The sequence below is a fragment of the Pan troglodytes genome, chromosome 1, assembly GCF_028858775.2.
Source record: "Pan troglodytes isolate AG18354 chromosome 1, NHGRI_mPanTro3-v2.0_pri, whole genome shotgun sequence".
NCBI lineage: Eukaryota > Metazoa > Chordata > Mammalia > Primates > Hominidae > Pan > Pan troglodytes.
In genome coordinates, this window is record NC_072398.2 from 227,205,709 (window position 1) to 227,219,279 (window position 13,571).

Sequence of the window (13,571 nt, forward strand, 5' to 3'; positions counted from 1 at the left end):
CAGAAAACCAAACACTGCATGTTCTCACTCATAGGTGGGAACTGAACAATGAGAACACTTGGACACAGGATGGGGAACATCACACACTGGGGCCTGTTGTGGGGTGGGGGAGGGGGGAGAGATAGCATTGGGAGATATACCTAATGTAAATGATGAGTTAATGGGTGCAGCACACCAACATGGCACATGTATACTTATCTAATAAACCTGCACGTTGTGCACACGTACCCTAAAACCTAAAGTATAATAAATAATAAAAAAAGAAAAAAAAACTAGGGTCTCCCTTTGTATTAGTCTGTTCTCACACTACTAATACAGACATACTGGAGACTGGGTAATTTATTTAAAAGAAGAAGTTTAATGAACTCACAGTTCCTCATGGCTTGAGAAGCCTCATAATCATGGCAAAAGGTGAAGGAGGAACAAAGGTACATCTTACATGGTAGCAGGCAAGAGGAAATGTGAGGGGAACTGCCCTTTATGAAGCCATCAGATATCATGAGACCTATTCACTATCATGAGAACAGCATGGGAAAAACCAGCCCCATGATTCAATTACCTTCCACCAGGTCCCTCCTATGACATGGTAGATTATGGGAGTAAAATTCAAGATGAGATTTGGGTGTAGACCCAGCCAAATCATGTGATTCCACACCTGGCTCCTCCTCAATCTCATGTCTTCACATTTCAAAACCAATCATGCCTTCCCAACAGTCCCCCAAAGTCTTAACTAATTTCAGCATTAACTCAAAAGTCCACAGTCCAAAGTCTCATCTGAGACAAGGCAAGTCCCTTCTGCTTATGAGCCTGTGAAATCAAAAGCAAGTTAGTTACTTCCTAGATACAATGGGGGTACAGGCATTGGGTAAATACATCCATTCCAAATGGGAGAAATTGGCCAAACTGAAGGGGCTGCAGGCCCCATACAAGTCCAAAATTCAGTAGGGAAGTCAAATCTTAAATCTCCAAAATGATCTCCTTTTACCACATGTCTTGGATCTGGGTCACACTGATGCAAGAGGTGGGCTCCCACAGCCTTGAGCAGCTCTGCTCTTGTGGCTTTGCAGGGTACAGCCTCCCTGCGGGCTGCTTTCACAGGCTGGCATTGAGTGTCTGTGGCTTTTCCAGGCACACAGTGCAACCTGTCAGTGGATCTACCATTCTGGGGCCTGGAGTATGGCAGTCCTCTTCTCACAGCTCCACTAGGCAGTGTCCCAGTGGGGACTCTGTTTGGGGGCTCCAACCCCACATTTGCTTTCCACACTGCCCTAGTAGAGGTTCTTCATGAGAGTCCCACCCCTGCAGCAAACTGGACATCCAGGCATTTCCATACATCTTCTGAAATCTAGGCAGAGGTTCCCAAACCTCAATTCTTGACTTCCATGCACCTGCAGACTCAACACCATGTGGAAGCTGCCAAGGCTTGGGGCTTGCACCCTCTGAAGCCACAGTCCGAGCTGTACCTTGTCCCCTTTTAGCTATGGCTGGAGTGGCTGGGACGCAAGGCACCAAGTTCCTAGGCTGCATTCAGCAAGGTCATCCTGGGCTTGGCCCACAAACCATTTTTTCCTTCTAGGCCTCCAGGTCTGTGATGGGAGGGGCTGCCACAGAGGTATCTGACATACCCTGGAGACACTTTCCCCATTGTCCTGGCAATTAACATTTGGCTTCTCATTACTTATGCAAATTTCTGCAGCTGGCTTGAATTTCTCCCCAGAAAATGGGTTTTTCTTTTCTACTGCATTGCCTGGCTGCAAATTTGTGAAGTTTTTATGCTCTGCTTTCTCTTGAACATTTTGCTGCTTAGAAATTTCTTCCACCAGTTACCCTAAATCATCTCTCTCAAGTTCAAAGTTCCATAGGTCTCTAGGGCAAGGACAAAATGCCACCAGTCTCTTTGCATAGCAAGAGTGACTTTTACTACAGTTCCCAACAAGTTTCTCATCACCGTCTGAGACCACTTCAGCCTGGACTTTATCATTCATATCACTATCAGCATTTTGATCAAAGCCATTCAACAAGTCTTCAGGAAGTTTTGAACTTCCCCACATCTCTCTGTCTTCTGAGCCCTCCAAGTCTCTAGGAAGTTCTAAACTTTCCCACATCTTCCTGTTTTCTTCTGAGCCCTCCAAACAGTTCCAACCTCTGCCTGTTACCCAGTTCCAAAGTTGCTTCCACATTTTTGGGTATCTTTACAGCAGCATCCCACTACCTGGTACCAATTTATTGTATTAGTCTGTCCTCATGCTGCTAATAAAGACATACCAGAGACTGGGTAATTTATAAAGAAAGAGAGGTTTAATGGACTCACAGTTCCACATGGCTGGGGAGGCCTTACAATCATGGTGGAAGGCAAAGGAGAAGCAAAACTATGTTTAACATGGTGGCAGGCAAGAGAGCATGTGCAGGGGAACTCCCATTTATTAAACCATCAGATCTCATGAGACTTATTCACTCTCATGAGAACAGACTGGGAAAAACCCACCCTTATGATTCAATTACTTCCCACAGGGTCTCTCCCATGACACATGGAGATTATGGGAGCTACAATTCAAGATGAGATTTGGGTGGGACACAGCCAAACCATATCATCCTTCTAGAGTCATATGGCAGTTTGGTAATTCAGCCTGCAGGACGGTTCTCCAGTTGGCTGTGGACTGAACCAGTTGTCCTCCTTTACTCACTTGTAGTTCTCAAGAATATCCATAGAACATGCTGAAAATACAATACCTTGAGCTAAGGATGAACTGGCTGGAATAGCCTGGGCTCCGTTTTTGTTCCTTGTAGAACAGAATGTCCTACAATGCTTTAGCCCACAAGTCATGTTTCATCCAGGATATAAAACGGAGGGTAGGCTGTGTTCCAGAGTCCCTCCGCTATAGAGGAATTAAGGAGAAAAGGTCCGTGCACTCTGAACACCTTACCTGAGTCTTGGAGGACTGGCTCACCATGAACCCTAGGCTTCTGTTGTTCCTTGCTGTAAGTAACATGCTTCACGTGTCTTGTGTGTGGGTGTTCTGCCTCACTAGACTCAGACATGTGATAGAAATTGTTCCAGCTCATGATACAGTGGATAAGGTGTTCAGAGTTCTCCCCCGGGATTGATACCAGTGCAGTGTGAACCTGCTTCACACAGCCATGCAGGGTGGAGCACAGCATTAGTACATGCATGAGCTAGTGCATAAGCTAGCCCATGAGTTATTGAAAGAGTGTTAAGGGTATGTTTGTGGCTGACTGGTGTTTAACACCTACATGGTACATCCAATAATTTGAAGAGTTGACAGAAATTCTTCCCCCAAATTATTTTCCCATATTTAACTTCTCAGCACTCCTACTATGCTCTCAAACCTGGTAAGAATTCTCACATTCACTTCCTGTGATGGACACCTCCATGTGTCAACATGGCTAAGCTGATGTACCCAGTGACACAACCAGACACTAACCTACACGCTTCAGTGAAAGTATTTGGCAGATGTGGTCGGCATCTGCAAGCAGTTGGCTTTCAGAGAGGGAGCTTATCCTTAATAGTCTGGGTGAGCCTTATCCAATCAGTTAAAAGGCTTTAAGAGCAAAACGGAGGTTTCCCCAAGGAAGAAGAAACTCTACCTGGGGATTGCAGTGTCAGCTCCTGCAGGAGAGTTTCCTGCCTGCCCTCCCGCTTTCCCACTGGACAGCTTCCCCAATCATGTAAGCCAATTCCTTGCAGTAAATCTCTTAATATATGTGTATCTATAGATCTATGTCTCTATATCCACATGTCTCTATGTCCATATTCATATTCATCTCTCTATATATAGTTATATAGATACAGAGATAGAGATCTATCCATAAATATCCCTGTATAGATAGATAGTTAGATTCAAATATATATATGGTTATAGAGATAGATACCCCTCTATTCTATTTCCCTGTACAGAGAGATCTTAGACATCTCTCTCTTTCTCCTTATCCTGCTCTCTTTTCATAAACACACACACATATTTCCTTAGTCTGTTTTGTGCTGCTATAACACAATACCACAGACTGAGTAATTTATAGTGAACATAAATGCATTTGGCTCATAATTCTGGAGGCTGGGAAGTTCGAAATTGAGCAGCCTCATCCGGTGAGGGCCTTCTCACTGCATCATCCCATGGTGGAAGGCAGAAGGAGAAAAGAGCCCATGCGAGAGACAGCAAGAGATCAAACTGGCAGCCTCAGATCCTTTTTAAATCAGCATTAATCTATTCATGAGAGCAAAGCCCTCACGGCCTAATCACTTCTCAAATGTGCCACCTGTCAACACTGTTGCATTGGGGATTAAGTTCCCAACACAGGCTTTCTGGGGGGCACATTTAAATTATAGAGTGTATAGATACAGATATAAAGACATATGAATATAGAGATGGGTATAGATCTATAAATATAGGTATCTATATACACATGGATATAGGTTTAGAGATTAGGTATAGATGTAGATATATCTATATCCATATCAATATATCTATCATATGCATAGAGATAGGGATTTATTTATCTATGTGTCTATTAAGGTTGATACAGAAGTAATTGTAGTTTTTCCATTACTTTCATTTTTTTTTTTTTTTTGAGATGCAGTTTTGCCCTTGTTGCCCAGGCTGGAGTGCAATGGCACGATCTTGGCTCACTGCAACCTCCGCCTCCTGAGTTCCAGCGATTCTCCTGCCTCAGCCCCCTGAGTAGCTGGGATTACAGGCATGTGCCACCATGCCTGGCTAATTTTGTATTTTTAGTAGAGATGGGGTTTCTCCATGTTGGTCAGGCTGGTCTTAAACTCCAGACCTCAAGAGATCCACACACCTTGGCCTCCCAAAGTGCTAGGATTACAGGCGTGAGCCACGGCGCCTGGCCAGTTTTTCCATTACTTTCAATGAAAAACAAAACAAAACAAAACAAAAGTAGTTTTGCACCAACCTAACATATCCATGTTCATATCTCTACATCTGTATCATATAAATGTGGATATACATGTAGAGATATAGGTATAGATATAGATATAGAGATATAGATACAGATGTAGATATACATCTCCTAGTGGTTCTCTTTCTCTAGTAGAACCCTAAGTGATACATTTCTCAAATGAGCAAACATCGCCAATAAGCTGTCCCCAAGGCAGAAAGTTAAGAGGGAAGAGGGACCCCTTCGGATCCTCAAGATTCATCACTGTCATACCCTGGAGATACTTTTCTCTTGCTGATGGTGAAAAAGTGTCTTGGATAAAACTCTTAGACTTCTGTGAGTTAGCAACTGAGCATTGCACACGCAGGCAATACTGGAAGTTGAGGCTTGTGTTTATCTCAGTCTTCCCATTGCTGATCAGGCAGCCCCCACGACAAACCCCCCTGAGCCTAAGAGGAGAGGTCAGCCTTCTCTCAGATGCCTGGCTTAGATACTGTGTCTAGGCCGTTTCATCAGAACCATGCTCTGTCTCCTGCATTGTGCCACGGGGTGGCAGGCACTTCACATGTGTTTATAAACACGCATTAATCAGGGGCACAGGGATTCCTAATTGTCATCACTCTCTGTGAAACCCCACAATAAGCACAGTTTCCCTGTATATTATTTTACATCTAAAAGGCCTTGTTAAGGCTCTATGTTTCTCGGTAACATACACAGCCAGGAAAGAATAAAAATGCATGGGGGTTGCTATGAACTCTAATCTCTCAGTGCATTGTCCTGCAAAATATGTAATAACAAGAAGACAGGTGAGTGTCTCCGGATACCTAGGCAGTGAATGAAATATCAAGGATGATAATGCCTGGTTGATTAACAATTACATAATTTACTCCAGCGCGGCACCATACTGAAGCTCTTCATCAGCACTTTCTGTGTGTACTGTTGGCTCTGATTAGGCATCTGGCTTGATGTGGGCTGTGGCTTCCTTATTCTTTTCCACTAGACTCCTCAGGGAAGTGTTTGCTCCCGTAATGTTTTATGTGGCTGGTTTAATGAGCTGTGAATTTATGCCAGCATTGCATAACTCCATCAGTTGGTTCACCAGGAAACAAATACACATTCAGGCCCTGCTTCTAAAGCACAGGTATGTTCAGTATATTTTCAAAATGTTGGAGTGAGGTTCTGGGGTGGAACTTTTTTAATGAAAAAATAAAGATTGGAAAATAGAGCATCTATCAGGAAAAGCAAACTTGGGGAAACATGATTGCAACCTGCTCTTCTACGTGTTTGATTGTAGCTGGGAGAGACAATTCGTTGTGCATTAATCATCAAGCAGCAGTTGAATGTAATATTGATGATGGAGATAAAACATCATGGAACGCTGTAGTTTTTAGAGATCTTTCACTTGCGTTATGTAATTTTATCCTCAAATCTGCCATAGGTTAAAAAAAAAGAAGAAGAGAAAGAGGAAGAGCAGTGTATTAGGCCTTTCTCGCATTGCTATAAAGAAATACCTGAGACTGGGTAATTGATAAAGAAAAGAAGTTTAATTGGCTCGTGGTTCTGCAGGCTGTACAGGAAGCATAGCAGCTTCTGGGGAGCCCTCAGGAAACTTACAATCGTGGAAGAAGGCAAAGGGAGAGCAGGCTCATCTTACATGGCTGGAGAAAGAAGAGTGGGGAGGTGCTACACATTTTTAAACAGTCAGATCTTGCAAGAACTATATCACAAGACAGCAGTATGAGGATGGTGTTAAACCATTAGAAACTGCCTCCCTGATCCAATCACCTACCACAAGGCCCCACCTCCAACACTGGGGATAACAATTCCACATGAGATTTGGGTGGGGACACAGATCCAAGCCATGCCAAGCAGGAGCAGGGGGAGGAGGATAAAGGAGGAGGAGGAAGGCAAGCTTGGTACAGCTGCCAGCTATGTAGTACTTTGCAGTTTTACTGAGAGCACTTATTTGCCTCGGTTAGACTAACAGCCCTGAGAGGTGATTTTGACTTCTTCCCTGTTTTATGACTGAGGAAACTGAGGCCTGGAGAGTTTAACCAGCTTACCAAAACCCCACAGATATTTTGAGACTAGGCTTAAAAGCAGCCAAGAGATAGACCCTCCATGCTGAGCAGAGCAAGGGCTTGCCCACGGGAGTGGCACAAATGGATCAAGAACAACAGAGAACTGCTTATTGATCAATGGGTAGGTTTGTCTAATGTGGCAAGGTGACTCAGGGCCACGTATCAAACTGGTGGCTGTTAGGCACACCTAGGACCATGATGTCAAAGTAGCAAAATTGGTGAACCTGGGAAAGGATTATGTGTATGACTTCTTTTGCAACCCGGTCTAATGTGGGAGGTTTTATTAGCATTCCTTTCCTCGGTGAGGATAGATTTTAAAAGTTAATTTGAAAAGTAAAGTCAAGACAGAGAGCAACCTGCTCATTTACTATGGTTACAGAACTGAAAGGAGGGAAGACGCATTCCCTGGGAGTGGTTCAATTTCCAGGAAGACAAAGGCTCTGTGTCATTCTTAATGGAAGAATGAATGACTGAAAAAATGAATGGACAGATCAAGATTATTCCTAATTTAACTTTAGAACAATGATGAAATCCTGCATATTAACAATGTACCAAGGCCTGCTGTTCACTGGCCACTTGTACACACCACCTCATTCAGTCCTTACATCAGTTCAGTGAGGCAGGGATTATTTTCCTCTTTCACAGACAAGGAAACTGAGGTTCAGGGATGTCATGAGGCTTCCCTCCAAGAATTCCTAATTTTAAGGATAAGAGCCTGTGCCCCCACTCCCAGCCTCATCTCCTTCCTTCCATCCTGACTTCCCACATTGTCAAGGAGGTGAAGCCCTGTGAGTCACACCCATGCTCTGCTCCAGGTGCCCACAGAAGCCACTTCGGTCAAAGCAGGGGGCTGGCTGTCAGCTTCACATTGGGGAAATTGTTTCCCCTTCTAGCTTCATCATTTTGAATTGGTGTGGTGGCTCTCATTCTGAATAGATGGAAGCCTGCTTCTCATCGATGGAAACAGGCCGAGCGCTGTTGATACTCTTCATCTTGAAGAGTTTGGAGCATAAAGCTGTGTTTGTAGCTTGGCAATGCAATGCAATGGTGAGAGTGCCCTTCAAGCACCCCTTGGACAGTTCTTACACATGGATGAGTCTGCATCTTCAACTATCGTGAGAGCCAGAGGAAGCAAACCAACCATGCCGCTGAGATCAGCAGAATTCCAGGGTGGAGGGAGCTGGCGCTCACTGCAGCATGCACAGCTCCAGTGCAGCTGAGGAGCAGAAGGAGAAGTGAGATGCCCCTCCTCATGTCATAAGGTGTCCCACCCACATTATAACATGGGTTCATCTCCCCTGGGGATGATGTAAATTTAGTGTGAAGGTCTGTGCTTCCTCTTCTCTGCCTGGGTGGTCTGCCCAGGCACAGAATCTCAGATTATCGCCGAAGCAATCAGTTCAGATCATTCCTCTGGCCCTGTAACTGACTCAGGGTGGGGGTATGATGACGGCAGCAAACATTCACCGAGTTCTTGCAATGTGCCATCCGCACTGCCCTGTGCTCTTGGTCTGCATAAGCCTATCTGAGTTTTATACTTTCCCTAAGCAGCAGGTACCAGCCCTCTTTATAGATAAAGCTCACAGAGGGTTGCTAAGTTTCCCCGGGTCACAGGGCTGGGCTGCAAACCAGGAAATTACTTAGAGCTTGAGCTCTTGACTACCACACTTCAGTGTGTACCCCCAGGTCAGCTGAACTAGTAAAGGCAGTACTCTGGGGTCCACAGAAAAGATTGTCATGTGCTTCCTGCTCATCTTAATTGAAAGACTGTGAGGCTGGAGATGGCTCATCCACCTGTCACCATGATGGGAGAGTTAGAGCTCCCTGGCTAGAGCGTATGGAGGGAAAGCAGAGCTTGTCAATGAAAATTCTGAGAGCTTTGTTTTAATTCTTGGTTTTAATTCTGCCTTAAGCTGAATACATCCCAAGATTTTTGCTTGTATAAGCCAATAAATTCCCATTTTTGCTCAAGACAGTTTGTGTCAAGCTTTATCACTTTCAATAGAAAGAATCACAACTGATTAAATATTCTCTCATTTTTCACAACTTAGAGTGTGAAATCTAAAGTTGACATTTCTTTTTTTATCACGACAGAAGCTGAAAACAAAGAAAAGCTATGTTTAGCGTCTCAAGGCTACCTCTACAACTACAGAGTCAGATTGTGCTGCCCTGACTCCAACTCTTGGATTTGTACTATGCCTTTGCCTCTGTTGTCAGCTTTGGGTCACCCCAACTCACAACCTGCAGGAAATGGGTGGCTATTCCACATGCTCTCATCCCCAGTTCAAATCTGTGGCTTCCTTTATCACTGCACAATCAAATTTGGAGGAAAATTTACTTGAATACATTTTAAACTTTCAGAAATTGATGTCATCAGGAGCCTGAAATGAGAAAGGAGGTGGGACAGGTGAGAAATAGGTAGCAAAAATAAATGTCAAGCTGTGTTCTTTACAGACAGTGGGCACTATGCTTGAAGGCTAGACTTTTCAACTGTAAGTGAGAGAAAATGAGATGATGGTGATGAGGAATCTCTACTGGCAGGAGACCAAGAAGGCCAAGTGCTGCTTGTTCTTCAACCATTACTGCTTGTTTATGCTCTTAACAGCATGATACTGTCTCTGAGCTGTTTCACCCACAGCTGATTAATGTGTTTCAGAATTTTCCCCTAACTATCAACACTGGTGAGTTGATTAGCACATTAAAAAATTTTTCTCTCTCTTCTCAGCAACCACTAAATTACATTTGTCTCAATTCATTGATTTAAATTATAGATGGTTGCCCTCCAACATGTCTCAATTTCACAAGGAAAAATAATTTGAAAAGTTATTTATCTTAATGTCGATTAAGACTAGCTAATTAGACATAACGTTAGTGGTTTGGACTTACTGAATTATAGTCACTTGAGTCCTGTGATGATGTTCATGAATCTGGAAGAAATTTGGGGAATAAGAAATAATACCAGATAGGACATTTGGATCCAAGCAGACCCTACTTCCCACCCAGGTTCATCGGTTTGTGAGGGCATCACTTTCCTCCTCTCCTTCTGCTACTGAATTTGTTACATTCTTACTATGGGATAGTATTAACAGTGGCAACAACAATAGCAATGCTAATCAAAATAAATAGTAACCATAGCCTGTGATATTATGCCAGGCAAGATTCTGAGCACTTTCCACACCATATCACATTTAATCCTTACAACAGACCTTTCCTTCTTATTGTGGAGGAGACTGAGGCACAAGAAGATGCTATCACTCAGCCCAAATCCCACCACAAAGCCGGGATCCAAACCTGCATTTGTTTTCTCACATCAGTGCTATGGGCTTCTCCCCTGTTGGGAAGGGTTGGCATACAAGGCCACCAGGCCACAAATGTAGAATCTGATTCTGCTACCACTGGGCAAGTCACTTAAACTTGAGTGTAGATCAAGGGCAAGAATGTCCAGCTCATGACGCCATTATGAACACTGGGGAACTAATATGTTTGGAAGAATCTGGTATAGGGAAAGCACTCAAGATTTGTGAATATGAATATGAATGAGATGGGAGATTATAATTAGGTCACATTAGATGGCAAAGATGAAGGAATGTGCAGTGCAATTGTAGCTTGGCAATTCCTTTCCTCAGTGAGGATAGATTTTAAAAGTTAATTTGAAAAGTAAAGTCAAGACAGAGAGCAACCTGCTCATTTACTATGGTTACAGAAGGTCTCTAGTCACTCGGCTTTAGTTAATCAAAAGGGAGATTATTCTGGGTGCGTCTGGGAGATAGATAGATAAATGGACAGTGGATGGATGGATGGATGGATGGATGAATGGACAGATGGATGCACAGGTGGGGAGAGAGAAAGAGCGCATGCACGAGAGAAAGATATATGAATAGATATAGAGTTGGAGCTCAGAAACTGATACACCAAAATATGGTGCTTTGACATGCTGGACTAAAGAAGCAGTCTCAATGTCTCTCTAACCTTCTCCCCAGCTTCCTGTATCTCAATCCTCTTTGTTTCCCAAAGCACAGGAGGAAGCTGTTCCCTAAGGTTCCCTTATCTGCCTGAAGTCTAGACCTGCCAAAGAAGAACACAATCACCTCTTGTTCCTTCCTTGAGTTTTCATTAACTTAACTCATATCACAAGAAGAAAGAATGAAGTCTGTCAGTGCACCTGGACAGAGGTTTGTCCCAAATCATTGTCCTCTATTTTGGTCCCATTCAGAATTCCAAAGAGAATCATTTACCAGCCACTGTCTGCTCTGTGGGCCCAACAGACTTTGTCCCAGGTCATTGTATGTACTCCAAGTGCATTCATTTCCTCTCGAAATCATTTACTACCCTCAAATTGCCACGTTTCTCCCATCTCCCCTCTCCCTGTGAAGAAGAATACATGAACACCTGCATCCCACTGGGTGATTGGCAGACTGATCATTTTCATGCTAATCCCCCATGCTAAGCACATTAAAATAAATTTTGTATGCCTTTTATCCTATTAAGGTGCCTTTTTTTTTTCTGTCTCTTTTCAGCAGACCTTCTGAGGACAAGGGGAAAGTTTTCCTTTGGCCCCTATGGTTATGGTTCTGTGAGCAGGATAACCAAAACCACTGTGCTCTTCTGAAAGCCACAGTCAAGGAACCCCGGGACCTGACAAGCCAGCAAAGAGTGAGAAATTCTTACCAGAGTCCTGCTCTCTCCCTTTAGAATCCAGTCAAGCAGATGGTAAAAATCACTCTCTTTTTCCTATCCAAACTTAAGATTAATAGGAGAAAAGCATTTGTATGAGTAGGACTTTGGTTTACCGACCCTGATGTATTTTTTGGTATAAATAAATACTCATATCATATGATTCCTTTTTCCCCCAGAAATGGTCCGGGTTTCTTTTGCTTCTGTCTTTCTGTGCTGCTTGTCCCTTGTGTCTTGTTTTATGTCCATGAGACCTTGATCTGTGACCAAGAGGGAGCACTGTTTCTTGGTCTTCACCATCCAGAGGGCATGATTCATGATTTTCAGGCAACATCTGGTGGCCAGATTAAAAGGACTGGGATCCCCGAGACACATACGATATTAAGCAGCACTCTGTTCTGAGTGTGCCGAGTTCTCAGGGGAATTTGTCTTATTAAGGAGTCCCAGCTGTAAGTAACTTTTGTTGCCACAACTCTTGTTATCTGGTTAGTCTTGGGAAAGTCCAATCCCAAGAGGGCTTGCCTGGTGTCATGGACTGATGAACCTGTGTCTAGCAACCCCCACAAATCTGTGGAATGCTGGAGGCACCACACACACAAACACCATCCTTACCCATCCATGGCAACAAAAGTTCTTTTGCTTTCTCTACTCCTGAGAATGAAGTTTTGGGGGAGATCAGAGGGCTTTGCATCTTCTGAACCCAATTTTAAAATGCCGCTTACATCCATGGTATTCTAAACCTGGAAAGCTACCTCTGGGACTTTCCATGAGAAAGGCTTATTGGCTTGAGTCATGTGTGGAATAAATAAATTGTCTATAAGTAAAAGAAAATTTTTTGTACAACTGTTGATTTAAATGGCTACCTTACTGGTACCTATGAAAAGACACAAAAGAAACATAGCCTTACAAACTCCATTGGCAAGATTTTTTAAAAGGCGGAAATCAGATGTAAAATCATTTGTACATGCAGACTGCCTGCTTTGGATTCCCTGTAGAATTTGCAAAAGGCCACTCCAAGCTGTGGTCTAATGGCTAGGATTTTGCATTTCATCATCCTGGCCCCTGCAGGGATTTCTGACCAGGGAATCTGTCCCTTTGACATATAAATCCTTTAACTCCTTTAATGAGAAAATGGAACATTTATAAGAACTAGTTTGAATTATTTGTTTGGAATTTATATTTGTGTGACTCTTGACTTTTTGGAGTACCTATTTGTTATTGATGCTTTTCTCTCCATGAACAGCTATTGTTTTCCTGGTTGCTTAGTCTATTTTTTTTTTCTTCCAGCTGTCTTTGAGGCTGGCTTTGGATCTTGTGAGGACTGTTTCTTTGCACCTCCTTGGCCATGTGTTGTGTGTACTTAGTTAAGTCATAAAAGGTGTATCTTTGGTTTAGTTCTGAGTCACTGGTAGACACATTTTTCTTTAAGTTTTGTTGTTGTTGTTTTGATTTGTTTTTTAAGCCAGGAATATTTGCTATTTTTCCTGGCTAAAATCTAATAATAAGAAATTTAAAAGGATTTTTTTTAAAAGACCTCTATGATCAAAAGTCAGCTTAGTTAAAGGCTGATATTCAGACTATTTTTTGTCTCTCTGTTCTTTTTTCCATTCTATTTCTCCCATGGGAACTTCTTAGTTGACTAGGCCTACTTTTTTTCAAACTCCTGCTAACTAAAACTTCATTGGCCTTTCAGGGAAGCTTAAAATCCTCCCAAATTGGCTCCTCTAAAACATGTTCTTAATGAGTATACAAGGACACAGGGAGGGGAACATCATACACCAGGGCCTGTCGGGTGTGGGGGGCTAGGGGAGGGATAACATTAGGAGAAATGCCTAATGTAGGTGACAGGTTGATGGGTGCAGAAAACCACCATGGCACATGTATACCTGTGTAACAAAA